This window comes from Salmo salar, chromosome ssa11 (assembly GCF_905237065.1).
Source record: "Salmo salar chromosome ssa11, Ssal_v3.1, whole genome shotgun sequence".
Lineage (NCBI taxonomy): Eukaryota > Metazoa > Chordata > Actinopteri > Salmoniformes > Salmonidae > Salmo > Salmo salar.
Window position 1 is genome coordinate 34,158,277 of NC_059452.1, and position 12,639 is coordinate 34,170,915.

Below are 12,639 nucleotides of genomic sequence, written 5' to 3' on the forward strand. Positions count from 1 at the left end.
CAGCAACTGGAACTTAAAGACAGGACAAAAAACAAAATCAGACAAAGAAATATTTGTCTATAACTCAAATAGGACACACCAATTATAGGTGTTGACCCTTCACATCTCTGAAAACAACTGCAGCACTGGGCCAGCCACTCTTAAATAGCACCTGGGTCAGCACAGGTGAAACACCTTCCCACTAATGAGACAGCAACCAGCACAGGTGAAACACATACTGACTAACGAGATGACACCCTACATGCTAATGAGCTATACGTTCTAATGTCCAACTTCAAAAGATTAATGGAAAAACCAAAACCTGTAACACAATGATCAAAAACCAATTTGACAGAGCTTTTAGAATTTAGAAAATATTAATGGGAAACGATTGTACAATCCAGGTGTGGAAAGCTCTTAGAGACTTACCAAGAAAGACTCACAGTTGTAATCGCTGCCAAAGATGATTTGAACATGTATTGACGCAGCGGTGTGAATACTCATGTAAATGAGATATTTCTGTATTTCATTTTTAATAAATCTGCAAAAATATCAAAAAATATGTTTTCACTTTGTCATTATGGGGTATTGTGTGTAGATGGGTGAAAAAACAAATACATTTAATGCATTTTGAATTCAGGCTTTAAAACAAAACATTTTTGAATAAATCAAGGGGTATAAATACTTTCTGAAGGAACAGTATCTGGGGATTCTGGTCAAAAGGGCCTGGCAAATGACAAAGTGAAAGTCTCTGTCTCCAGCCAATAGAAGTGCATTTGTTTGACAGGTAAAGTACATAATAAAGTAAAGGAGAGTAGCGCATACCACCTACCACAGATTTGAGTCAGATTCAAACCTTTTACATGTGTCTTAGTCTTTACACCACTTGAATGAGCTGAATTATTTGGAAACAGAGAGGTGGACTACACAGAGACTGACTACTAAACCACAGTGTTTTTCCACTGAAGGTAAAAGAGCACAGGCTTTGGTAAACTGAACCAATTCTGGAGAAAAAAATTAAACAGAAGGTAGGTGGGTGGGAAAACATACAGATGGACAGTTTATCAGCTGCCTTTAAAGCATGTATCGGATACAGAGAGAGGATCCAAACACTGCGATTATGGGAGTGAAGATCAGAGTGATGAGCCATGGTAGATCTACACCAACCACAGTAGAACCCTGATCTGAAAACACAAACCACGTAGGAGACAGAGTCAGTTAGTGGACCAGAACATCTAGGTCCTTACCAGCTGTGGATGACAACATGGACAAAATAAATCACTAAATCATGGGAACTCTTATCAGATCACACTAAAACAACAGTAAGTGGACCACAACATCTACAGTGCCTTCAGAAAGTATTCACACCCCTTGAATTTTCCCATAATTTTATTGAGTTACAGCTGAATTTAAAATGGATTAATTCAAGTTTTTTGTCACTGGCCTACACACAATACCCCATAATGTCAAAGTAGAATTATGTTTTTTGAAATTTTTACCAAATAACTAAAAATGAAAAGCTGAAATGTCACAAGTCAATAAGTATGTATCTCCTTTGTTATGGAAAGCCTAAATAAGTTCAGGAGTAAAAATGTGCTGAACAAGTCACATAATAAATTGCAGGGACTCACTCTGGACTCACTGGGGTGGCAGGTAGCCTAGTGGTTAGAGCTTTGGACCAGTAACTAAACAGTTGCCAGATTGAATCCCTGAGCTGACAAGGTAAAACCCTGACGTTCTGCCCCTGAACAAGGCAGTTAACCCACTGTTCCTAGGCTGTCATTGAAAATAAGAATTTGTTCTTAACTGACTTGCCTAGTTAGATAAAACTTTGTGTGCAATAATACACTCTTATAAAGAAAGGTGCTATCTAGAACCTAAAAGGGTTCTTCGGCTGTCCCCGTAGGAGAACCCTTTTTGGTTCCAGGTAGAACCCTTTTGAGTTCCACATAGAACCCTTTCCACAGAGGGTTCTACATGCGACCAAATAGAGTTCTACCTGGAACCAAAAAGGATTCTCCTATGGGGACAGCTGAATAACCCTTTTGGAACCTTTTTTTCTAAAAGTGTTTAATATGATTATTGAATGATTACTTCATCTCTGTACCCACACATACAATTATTTGTAAGGTCCCTCAGTCGAGCAGTGAATTTCAAACACAGATTCAACCATTAAGACCAGTGAGGTTTTCCAATGCTTCACAAAGAAGGACACCTATTGGTAGGTGGGTAAAAAAAAAGCAGACATTAAATATCGCTTTGAGCAAGGTGAAGTTATTAATTACACTTTGGATGGTGTATCAGTACACCCAGTCACTACAAAGATACAGGAGTTCTTCCTAAATCAGTTGCTGGAGAGGAAGGAAACCTCTCAGAGATTTCACCGTGGGGCCAATAGTGACTTTAAAACAGTTACAGAGTTTAATGGCTGTGATAGGAGAAAACTGAGGATGGATCAACAACGTTGTAGTTACTTCACAATACTAACCTAAATGATAGAATGAAAAGAAGAAAGCCTGTACAGAATATAAATATTCAAATAAAAGTCACTAGTGACTCGGTCTATAAAAAAGTGGTCAGATGAAGCAGATGCTATACTACAGGACTGCTTTGCTAGCACAGACTGGAATATGTTCCGGGATTCTTCCCGATGGCATTGAGGAGTACACCACATCAGTCACTGACTTTATCAATAAGTGCATCGTGGATGTCATCCCCACAATGACTGTACGTACATACCCCAACCAAAAGCCATGGATTACAGGCAACATTCACACTAGAGGTCGACCGATTAATCGGATGGCCGATTAATTAGGGCCGATTTCAAGTTTTCATAACAATCGGTAATCGGTATTTTTGGCCACCGATTTGCCGATTTTGTAATTTTTTTTAAATTTTTATTTAAAAGAAGAAGAAAAAAAAAATATCTATATTTTTTTACACCTTTATTTAACTAGGCAAGTCAGATTAAGAACACATTCTTATTTTCAATGACGGCCTAGGAACGGGGGTTAACTGCCTTGTTCAGGGGGGATTCGGGGATTCGTTTTTGCAACCTTCCGGTTACTAGTCCAACGCTCTAACCACCTGCCTTACATTGCACTCCACGAGGAGCCTGCATGGCAGGCTGACTACCTGTTATGCGAGGGCAGCAAGAAGCCAAGGTAAGTTGCTAGCTAGCATTAAACTTATCTTATAAAAAACGATCAATCTTAACCTTATTCACTAGTTAACTACACATGGTTGATGATATTACTAGTTTATCTAACGTGTCCTGCGTTGCATATAATCGATGCGGTGCCTGTTAATTTCTCATCAAATCACAGCCTACTTCGACAAACGGATGATGATTTAACAAGCGCATTTGCGAAAAAAGCACTGTCGCTGCACCAATGTACCTAACCATAAACATCAATGCCTTTCTTTAAAATCAATACACAAGTATATATTTTTAAACCTGCAAATGTAGTTAATATTGCCTGCTAACATGAATTTGTGTCACTTCTCTTGCGTTCAGTTCAAGCAGTCAGGGTATATACAGCAGTTTGGGCCGCCTGGCTCATTGCGAACTGTGTGAAGTCCATTTATTCCTAACAAAGGCCGTAATTAATTTGCCAGAATTTTACGTAATGATGACATAACATTGAAGGTTGTGCAATGTAACAGGAATATTTAGACTTAGGGATGCCACCCGTTAGATGAAATACAGAACGGTTCCGTATTTCACTGAAATAATAAACGTTTCGTTTTCGAAATGATAGTTTCCGGATTCGACCATATTAATGACCAAAGGCTCATATTTCTGTGTGTTATTATGTTATAATTAAGTCTATGATTTGATATTTGATAGAGCAGTCTGACTGAGCGATGGTAGGCAGCAGCAGGCTCGTAAGCATTCATTCAAACAGCACCTTCGTGCGTTTGCCAGCAGCTCTTCGCAATTCTTCAAGCATTGCGCTGTTTATGACTTCAAGCCTATCAACCCCCGAGATTAGGCTGGTGTAACCGATGTGAAATGGCTAGCTAGTTAGCGGGTGCGCGCTAATAGCGTTTCAAACGTCACTCGCTCTGAGACTTGGGAGTGGTTGTTCCCCTTGCTCTACATGGGTAACGCTGCTTCGAGGGTGGCTGTTGTCGATGTGTTCCTGGTTTGAGCCCAGGTTGGAGCGAGGAGAGGGACGGAAGCTATACTGTTACACTGGCAATACTAAAGTGCCTATAAGAACATCCAATAGTCAAAGGTATAGAGAGAAATAGCCCTATAATTTCTATAATTACTACAACCTAAAACTTCGTACCTGGGAATATTGAAGACTCATGTTAAAAGGAACCACCAGCTTTCATATGTTCTCATGTTCTGAGCAAGGAACTTAAAGGTAAGCTTTTTTACATGGCACATATTGCACTTTTACTTTCTTCTCCAACACTTTGTTTTTGCATTATTTAAACCAAATTGAACATGTTTCATTATTTATTTGAGGCGAAATTGATAGTATTTATGTATTATATTAAGTTAAAATATGTGTTCATTCAGTATTGTTGTAATTGTCATTAATACAAATAAATACATAAAAAAACTGGCCGATTAATTGGTTTCGGCGGGTTTTTGGTCCTCCAATAATCGGCATCGGTATCGGCGTTGAAAAATCATAATCGGTCGACCTCTAATTCACACTGAGCTAAAGGGTAGGGCTGCAGCTTTCAAGGAGCGGGACTCTAACCCGGAAGCTAATAAAACATCCCGCTATGCCCTCCAACGAACCATCAAACACGCAAAGCTTCAATACAGGACTAAGATCGAATAGTACTACACCGGTTCCGACGCTCGTCGGATGTGGCAGGGCTTGCAAACTATTACAGACTACAAAGGGAAGCACAGCCGAGAGCTGCCCAGTGACACGAGCCTACCAGACGAGCTAAATAACTTCTTTGCTCGCTTCGAGGCAAGTAACACTGAAACATGCATGAGAGCTTCATCTGTTCCGGATGACTGTGTGATCGCACTCTCCGCAGCCGATGTGAGACCTTCAAACAGGTCAACATTCAGATGGATTACCAGGACCAGTATTCCAAGCATGCGCTGACCAACTGGCAAGTGTCTTCACTGACATTTTCAACCTCTCCCTGTCTGAGTCTGCAAGTTACAGTTTTGACTTAAATCTACTTGAAAATCTGTTAAGATCTGATAATGTTTGAAACAACCAATTTGAAAGAGCTTAAAGAATTTTGAAAAGAATTATAGGCAAACGTTGCACAATCCAGGTGTGGAAATCTCTTAGAGACTTAGCCAGAAAGACTAACAGCTGTAATCGCTTCCAAAGTGGATTCTACATGTATTGACTCGTAAATTAGATATTTCTTTCACTTTTATGTTCACTTTGTCATTATGGGGTATTGTGTGTAGATGGGTGAGAAAAAAAAATATTTAATAAATGTTGAATTCAGGCTGGAACACAACAAAATGTGGAATAAGTCTTGGGAGATGAATCCTTTCTGAAGGCACTGTAGGTCCTTACCAGCTCCCTACTGTGAATCACAACGTTGGGCAAAAGAAATCACATAATCATGGGAACTCTTATCAGATCACACTAAAACAAACACTATTCTAACATTTCATACATTTTACATGGTAAAGAACCAGATAGTGATGTGGAAACTACTCACCTGTAAAGGTGAGCTGAGTCCCATTCCCAGTCTCAAAGACATTATCTCTCCACATGCCACAGTAATACAGGCCCAGGTCACTGTCTGTTAGGCTCCATATGGTCAGGTCAACAGTTGGCACAGCTTTGTTATATACAGGCACAAAGCGGCTGCCAAATTGGGATATGGATTTTAGACTCTTATCCTGTTTTACAAAGGTAACGGTGGCCTGCAACAGTGTGGTATTGGGACGCAGAACAAACCATTTGATGTTGTATTTCACCTTGATATCACATTCTAGATTGATGGTGCCCCCAAGTGTCACCTGTTTGACAGTCACACCAGCTGTGACCAGCACCCAGAGCAAAGCACCTGGAAAAGGAAGAGCATGTGTTAGCATGGGGCGTGTGTCTGCTTTATAGGGAATGTTATTACATAATTGACTAAACACTGAAAAGAAAAATCATGTGGCTCAATACCCCAGCTATTTGGATTTGAGTGATGAAAACATACATCCATTGTCACGTCCTGACCAGTAAAAGGGGTTATTTGTTATTGTAGTTTGGTCAGGACGTGGCAGGGGGTGTTTGTTTTATGTGTTTCGGGGTTTTTGGTTAATGTTCTATGTTAGTATATTTCTATGTTCGTCCTAGTCTTTCTATTTCTATGTTTGGTTTATTGGGTTGACCTTCAATTAGAGGCAGCTGTTCCTCGTTGCCTCTAATTGAAGGTCCTATTTAGTAGGGGTGTTTTTTCATGGGTTTTTGTGGGTAGTTGTTCCTGGTATAGTGTTGTGCCTTACAGGACTGTTAGCGTCTTCGTCATTGTTTGTTATTTTGTTTTTCGGCGTTCACGTTTACTTCTCAATAAATAATAAGATGAGTTTACACATTCCCGCTGCGCCTTGGTCCCATCTTTACGACGAGCATGACATCCATATATATATATATACTGCTCAAAAAAATAAAGGGAACACTTAAACAACACAATGTAACTCCAAGTCAATCACACTTGTGTGAAATAAAACTGTCCACTTAGGAAGCAACACTGATTGACAATAAATTTCACATGCTGTTGTGCAAATGGAATAGACAACAGGTGGAAATTATAGGCAATTAGCAAGACACCCCCAATAAAGGAGTGGTTCTGCAGGTGGTAACCACAGACCACTTCTAGGTTCCTATGCTTCCTGGCTGATGTTTTGGTCACTTTTGAATGCTGGCGGTGCTTTCACTCTAGTGGTAGCAAAAATAAATAAAGGGAACACTAAAATAACACATCCTAGATCTGAATGAATGAAATAATCTTATTAAATACTTTTTTCTTTACATAGTTGAATGTGCTGACAACAAAATCACACAAAAATAATCAATGGAAATCCAATTTATCAACCCATGGAGGTCTGGATTTGGAGTCACACTCAAAATTAAAGTGGAAAACCACACTACAGGCTGATCCAACTTTGATGTAATGTCCTTAAAACAAGTCAAAATGAGGCTCAGTAGTGTGTGTGGCCTCCACGTGCCTGTATGACCTCCCTACAACGCCTGGGCATGCACCTGATGAGGTGGCGGATGGTCTCCTGAGGGATCTCCTCCCAGACCTGGACTAAAGCATCCGCCAACTCCTGGACAGTCTGTGGTGCAACGTGGCGTTGGTGGATGGAGCAAGACATGATGTCCCAGATGTGCTCAATTGGATTCAGGTCTGGGGAACGGGCGGGCCAGTCCATAGCATCAATGCCTTCCTCTTGCAGGAACTACTGACACACTCCAGCCACATGAGGTCTAGCATTGTCTTGCATTAGGAGGAACCCAGGGCCAACCGCACCAGCATATGGTCTCACAAGGGGTCTGGGGATCTCATCTCGGTACCTAATGGCAGTCAGGCTACCTCTGGCGAGCACATGGAGGGCTGTGCGGCCCCCCAAAGAAATGCCACCCCACACCATGACTGACCCACCGCCAAACCGGTCATGCTGGAGGATGTTGCAGGCAGCAGAACGTTCTCCACGGCGTCTCCAGACTCTGTCACGTCTGTCACGTGCTCAGTGTGAACCTGCTTTCATCTGTGAAGAGCACAGGGCGCCAGTGGCGAATTTGCCAATCTTGGTGTTCTCTGGAAAATGCCAAACGTCCTGCACGGTGTTGGGCTGTAAACACAACCCCCACCTGTGGACGTCGGGCCCTCATACCACCCTCATGGAGTCTGTTTCTGACCGTTTGAGCAGACACATGCACATTTGTGGCCTGCTGGAGGTCATTTTGCAGGGCTCTGGCAGTGCTCCTCCTGCTCCTCCTTGCACAAAGGCGGAGGTAGCGGTCCTGCTGCTGGGTTGTTGCCATCCTACGGCCTCCTCCACGTCTCCTGATGTACTGGCCTGTCTCCTGGTAGCGCCTCCATGCTCTGGACACTACGCTGACAGACACAGCAAACCTTCTTGCCACAGCTCGCATTGATGTGTCATCCTGGATGAGCTGCACTACCTGAGCCACTTGTGTGGGTTGTAGACTCCGTCTCATGCTACCACTAGAGTGAAAGCACTGCCAGCATTCAAAAGTGACCAAAACATCAGCCAGGAAGCATAGGAACTGAGAAGTGATCTGTGGTCCCCACCTGCAGAACCACTCCTTTATTGGGGGTGTCTTGCTAATTGCCTATAATTTCCACCTGTTGTCTATTCCATTTGCACAACAGCATGTGAAATTTATTGGCAATCAGTGTTGCTTCCTAAGTGGACAGTTTGATTTCACAGAAGTGTGATTGACTTGGAGTTACATTGTGTTGTTTAAGTGTTCCCTTTATTCCCAAAAAATGTACGTTACAGCCTTATTCTAAAATTGACACACAATACCCAATAATGACAAAGCAAAAACAGGTTTTTCAATATATATATTTTTTAATATATTTTTTAAACTACTGAAATATTACATTTACATAAGTATTCAGACCCTTTACTCAGTACTTTGTTGAAGCACCTTTGGCAGCAATTACAGCCTTGAGTCTTCTTGGGTATGATGCTACACATTTGGCACACCTGTATTTGGAGAGTTTATCCCATTCTTCTCTGCAGATCCTCTTAAGCTCTGTCAGGTTGGATGGGGGGCATTGCTGCACAGCTATTTTCAGGTCTCTCCAGAGATGTTCGATCATGTTCAAGTCCGGGCTCTGACTGGGCCATTCAAGGACATTCAGAGACTCCTGCGTTGTCTTGTCTGTGTGCTTATGGTCGTTGTCCTGTTGGATGGTGAACCTTCACCCCGGTCTGAGGTCCTGAGAACTCTGGAGCAGGTTTTCATCAAGGATCTCTCTGTACTTTGCTCCGTTCATCTTTGACTCAATCTTGACTAGTCTCCCAGTCCCTGACGCTGAAAAACATCCCCACAGCATGATGCTGCCACCACCATGCTTCACCGTAGGGATGGTGCCAGATTTCCTCCAGACGTGACACTTGGCATTCAGGCCAAAGAGTTCGATCTTGGTTTCATCAGACCAGAGAATCTTGTTTCTCATGGTCTGAGAGTCTTTAGGTGCCTTTTGGCAAGCGCCAAGCGGGCTGTCGTGCTTTTATTGAGAAGTGGCTTCCGTCTGCCCACTCTACCATAAAGGCCTGATTGGTGGAGTGCTGCAGAGATGGTTGTCCGTCTGGAAGATTCTCCCATCTCCACAGAGAAACTCTAGAGCTCTGTCAGAGTGACCGTCGGGTTCTTGGTCACCTCCCCTTCTCCCCCGATTGCTCAGTTTGGCAGTGGGCCAACTCACAAAGAGTCTTGGTGGTTCCAAACTTCTTCCATTTATGAATGAATGGGGTCACTGTGTTCCTGGTGGACCTTCAATGGTGGACCCTTCCCCAGATCTGTACCTCGACACAATCCTGTCTTGGATCTCTATGGACAATTCCTTCGACCTCATGGCTTGGTTTTTGCTCTGACATGCACTGTCAACGGTGGGACCTTATATAGACAGCTGTGTGCCTTTCCAAATCATGTCCAATCAATTGAATTTACCACAGGTGGACTCCAATTAAGTTGTAGAAACATCTCAAGGATGATCAATGGAAACAGGATGAAGCTGAGTTCAATTTTGAGTCTCATAGCAAAGGGTCTGAATACTTATTTAAATAAGGTATTTCTGTTTTTTATTTTTAATACATTTGCAAACATTTCTAAAAACCTGTTTTCACTTTGTCATTATGGGGTATTGTGTGTAGATTGCTGAGGATTTTTTTTATTTAATCCATTTTAGAATAGTGCTGTAATGTAACAAAATGTGGAAAAAGTAAAGCGGTCTGAATACTTTTCGAAGGCACTAATGAGAGAGAGAGAGAGAGAGAGAAGAGTTTTTACCATCATATTCCACCATGTTGGGCTAGCTTCCTCTCTGTACTGCTGTATGTAGGTCTTTGTTAACAAATAATTTTTTGATAACACTTTACAGTGCTCTTATTATTGTGTAATTAGTCCTGTAAGTACAATTTAAGCATTGCAACTACTCATTACACTCATTACACTGTACTTAGGGTAGGTTACTGCTGTAAATTAGTGTAAGTACAGTGTAACAATGAGAAATGACAATACTTGTTAATCTGCACGTACAGGTATAATTACACAGTAGTAAGGGCATTGTAATGTAAAGTACATAAAGTGCTTTAATTCTAAATGGTCAAACTATTTGTCTCACATCTTTATTATTTGATTTTCATAGAAAACACTCACTTTTGATGATGAGAATCATCATGGTCCTCATCATGCGTTGTAACAGGAACAGCCTCCCAGTCCTCACTTACAGAAAAGCTTCTAGTCTGACTTAAATTTCCTAAAATGTTTACCCCCAGACATGTCAGCCAATCAGAAAAGCACATTTAGAATGTATTTCTCAGAACAGGACTTAGATTTACTGTTCCAACACATGTTTTGACTCAAATTTAAATGATAGTTAGTTAAACCTTCACTATCACAGTATACTTGCAAAAAAATAACATTTAATGGAGTAATCTTGCCAACTTGAGAGCAGTTTAAAAAAAACATTCTGATATAGTTCAAACCTTTGCTTGACTGGCTCTCGGTGGCCCTCTCTGTTTCCTGTACCTGTGGTAGGTGGACTTGCTACCCGCAGAACAAAAAATAACTTGTTATTGCATTCACATCCTACGCATTGTTCTTTCAGTAACTGACAGGAAACAATGAAGAGGAGAATAGCTCTAACAATTCTATGCTGTGAGTATTTTATTCACTTGGAAGATACATTATTTATATATCATTAGGTTTAAGTACTCTCTGTTAATTTGGTTTATTTAAATAGCCTTAGTCAATAATATGGTCTATGTTTTTATGAAAGGTTCCATGCTCTGGGAAGCTTTTGGAGCGGGTCAAAATGAGATTCTAGTGAAACCAGGGGACACAGTCACCCTTGGCTGTGACATTACCCTGGAGTACGAGATCATGTGTTTTTTTCTTCGTCCTGACACCACTCTTTCAGTGGCCATCACTATAAAGACGAATATACCCCTAAGCCTCAAAAGGTTTGATGGCCATTTCGAGTCAGTGTATGACACAGCCCTGTACAGAAGCAATCTGAGCATACTGAACATTGCAGAGAGCGATGTAGGTCTGTACTACTGTGCTGAGCAGAGGGCTAACATATTTGAAATCGGAAGAGGGACCAAGCTCTCCCTTATCAGTGGTGGTGAGTAAACTCTGCATTATGACTGCATAACTGTGGTTTTGCATTGGGAGCATTCTAAAAATGTCCACCTGGTCAATAAAGTTATTTAAATGATTATTTATACCAAAACAGTCTGAAAGAAACAAATGGTAGAAAAATATGAAGTCATTATACACATATTTATATTCATAATCATTATACAAAATGTAATCAAAGAGAATGTATGGCATGTTCAATGGAAACAAAGATCAGGTAGTACAAAGATGTCTACCAAAACCTACTATTGTGTACCTTAGCAGCGCTTCCATTCCTTATTTTTTTCTACAAAATGTAATATGGATGTATTTGTCATAAACTGTTACATGCATTTGCTTAATTTCTTGATTGTTTTCAATACAGCATGTTTAAGATTGTTTTATTGGTTCTGATAAATGTATGTGATCAAATTAAATATTTATATTCACACACCAAGAAGACTGTAAATAACAGCTGAACTGTTATGAATGTTCTGTCATTTCAGATCAGCTCTCTACTACTGTTGTTGGGATGAAGTTGTCATGGTTTATCATCTTGATCATAGCCCCCATGTTCTCCGTACTGGGGTCCGCTGTCTGCGTCTTCTGCCTGTTCCCCAGACCTGCTGAGAAATCCTTTGCACCAGAATAATTCTCAATTTCACATACAATCAACTTTCTGAAATGTATTTGTTTAATACTTATGTGGTGCAACTCACCGTTTGTCAAAGAGCTATTGGTGTTAATTCTGCATTTCTTGATGATAATAAAACAAAAAGGTACTCATAGATCCAGCCAAAATGAGAATAGTGGACCTGTCACCCTCTGACCTAGGAGAGCTGTTTTTTTCTCTGTTTAGTTAGGTCAGGGTGTGATAGGGGGTGGGCATTCTATGTGTTTTGGTTCTATGTTTTGGCCGGGTATGGTTTCCAATCAGAGGCAGCTGTCTATCGTTGTCTCTGATTGGAAGCCATACTTAGGTAGCCTTTTTCCCACTTGGTTTTCGTGGGTAGTTGTTTTCTGTTTCGTTTGTGTAAGCTGACAGAACTGTTGGCTGTCGTTTTGTTTATTTGTCTAAGTGTTAGATTTAATTAAAATACAATATGAGCACTCAACACGCTGCGCCTTGGTCCCCTCTATACGACGCCCGTTACAGGACTAAAGGAGAGCATATATTATTGAGGAGGACCAACAGGAATAAAATGTGAATATACTGACAGTAAAAGTACAATTTCTGGTGTTTTATAAAGTCTCCTGCAATACACTGGGCCAAACTTGTGCCTCCCTCCATACATTTTAGCCATATGATATGTACTACACATATTTACCATTCTATCCA